Here is a 2,500-nt window from a genome sequence, read left to right as displayed (position 1 = left end):
ATTCTGGTCGCGATCGTCGCGCATCGTGCCGTGCTGTCTTGAGCGGGACGGGCGCTCGCGCGTCCGACGCCGCAGCAGCCGCGCGGAGAAATCCCCGCGCGGAACGTTTGCAACGCGACCCTGAGGCGGGCGCGGCCCCGGGATTGACCCGAGGCCGCAATTTGCGTTCAGAACGTCGATGCTCAATGTGTCCTGCAATTCACACTAATTCACGCAGCTAGCTGCGTCCTTCATCGACTCACGAGCCGAGTGATCCACCGCCAAGAGCCATCCACGATTGTTTCGCTCGCACAGTGCCTCGCACTATAGGGTGACAAAATAGACCGCGCCGAGCGGTCGGCCAGGCCGACGCTTGAAGCCGGAGCGCGCGGCACCGCGGCACTCGACGCGCAAACATTACCGGGTGACCGAATCGCCGGCCGGCGCGCCGCTCCTCGCGGGTCGGGCGCCGGGTAGCAAAGACTTTTTCTCTCGCTTGTCCGAGTTTCGCGTTCGCCGAAGCGTTTGCGAGACCGTTAATGATCCTTCCGCAGGTTCACCTACGGAAACCTTGTTACGACTTTTACTTCCTCTAAATGATCAAGTTAGATCGTCTTCTCGGACGCCGGCTCGACCGTTGCCGGCCGCGCCAGGTCCAATCGGAGGACCTCACTAAACCATTCAATCGGTAGTAGCGACGGGCGGTGTGTACAAAGGGCAGGGACGTAATCAACGCGAGCTAATGACTCGCGCTTACTGGGAATTCCTCGTTCAAGGGAAATAATTGCAATTCCCTATCCCTAGCACGACCGGGGTTCAGCGGGTTACCCAGACCTGTCGGCCAAGGCGAGCACATGCTGATCCGGTCAGTGTAGCGCGCGTGCGGCCCCGAACATCTAAGGGCATCACAGACCTGTTATTGCTCAATCTCGTGTGGCTAAACGCCACTAGTCCCTCTAAGAAGTTAGACGCCGACCGATTGGGTCGCGTAACTAGTTAGCAAGCCAGAGTCTCGTTCGTTATCGGAATTAACCAGACAAATCGCTCCACCAACTAAGAACGGCCATGCACCACCACCCACAGAATCAAGAAAGAGCTCTCAATCTGTCAATCCTCACTGTGTCCGGGCCGGGTGAGATTTCCCGTGTTGAGTCAAATTAAGCCGCAGGCTCCACTCCTGGTGGTGCCCTTCCGTCAATTCCTTTAAGTTTCAGCTTTGCAACCATACTTCCCCCGGAACCCAAAGACTTTGGTTTCCCGCAAGCTGCCGGAGAGGTCGTAAAACTAACGCCCCCCGATCGCTAGTTGGCATCGTTTATAGTCAGAACTAGGACGGTATCTGATCGTCTTCGAACCTCTGACTTTCGCTCTTGATTAAAGAAAACATTCTTGGCAAATGCTTTCGCAGTCGTTCGTCTTGCGCCGATCCAAGAATTTCACCTCTAACGGCACAGTACGAATGCCCCCGTCTGTCCCTCTTAATCATTACCTCGCGCTCCGAAAACCAACAAAATAGAACCGAGGTCCTATTCCATTATTCCATGCACCATTATTCAGGCGAATCGCCTGCTTTGAACACTCTAATTTTTTCAAAGTAAACGTTCCGGCCGCCGCCGACACTCAGTCAAGGGCACCGGCGGAGAACCGGAGGTGAGGCCAGGACGGCCAGTACACGCCTTGCGACGGACCGGCCGCCTGCGCCCAAAATCCAACTACGAGCTTTTTAACCGCAACAACTTAAATATACACTTTTGGAGCTGGAATTACCGCGGCTGCTGGCACCAGACTTGCCCTCCAATGGATACTCGTTAAAGGTTTTAAAGTGTACTCATTCCAATTACAGGGCCTCGTTTAGAGTCCTGTATTGTTATTTTTCGTCACTACCTCCCCGCGTCGGGAATGGGTAATTTGCGCGCCTGCTGCCTTCCTTGGATGTGGTAGCCGTTTCTCAGGCTCCCTCTCCGGAATCGAACCCTGATTCTCCGTTACCCGTAAGAACCTCGGTAGGCCAGTACCGTACCGACGAAAGTTGATAGGGCAGACACTTGAATGATCCGTCGCCGGTGCGAGACCGTGCGATCCGCAAAGTTATCCAGAGTCACCAAAGGTTGCGGGCCGAAGCCCGGTCGGTTTTTGGTCTGATAAAAGCACGCCTCCCGCGAGGTCGGCGCTTCACGCATGTATTAGCTCTAGCATTTCCACAGTTAACCACGTAAAACGTACGATCAAATGAACCATAACTGATTTAATGAGCCATTCGCAGTTTCACTGTACGAGAGCTCGTACTTAGACTTGCATGGCTTAATCTTTGAGACAAGCATATGACTACTGGCAGGATCAACCAGGTAGCTACTTTAGCGTAGCCCCGAAAGGCCGACGAAGGAGGCGCCGCTGATGCGGCGCCGTCGCTCGGTCGATGCGAAACCCGAAGGCTTCTCTCCGTTAAAATTTCGTTCTTTGCTCGGCTGCCCGAACTCAGAAAACCGTCACCGCCCGTCGCACCCGCCGGAGTAAGACTTCG

General features: G+C 54.9%; 2 non-coding genes across 2 annotated transcripts; both read right to left on the bottom strand.

Moving 5' to 3' along the window:
* Window positions 1-115: 115 nt before the first annotated feature.
* Window positions 116-269, bottom strand: LOC146143090 (5.8S ribosomal RNA). The gene has a single exon (XR_014500978.1). It is a non-coding gene; the product is annotated as a 5.8S ribosomal RNA (ribosomal RNA).
* A 247-nt stretch (window positions 270-516) lies between these two features.
* On the bottom strand, window positions 517-2,327 carry LOC146143089 (small subunit ribosomal RNA). The gene has a single exon (XR_014500267.1). It is a non-coding gene; the product is annotated as a small subunit ribosomal RNA (ribosomal RNA).
* Between the last annotated feature and the right edge of the window lie 173 nt (window positions 2,328-2,500).

Source organism: Ascidiella aspersa, chromosome 5, assembly GCF_963924565.1.
Source record: "Ascidiella aspersa chromosome 5, kaAscAspe10.2, whole genome shotgun sequence".
Lineage (NCBI taxonomy): Eukaryota > Metazoa > Chordata > Ascidiacea > Phlebobranchia > Ascidiidae > Ascidiella > Ascidiella aspersa.
This window is presented reverse-complemented; position numbering and strand designations above follow the sequence as displayed.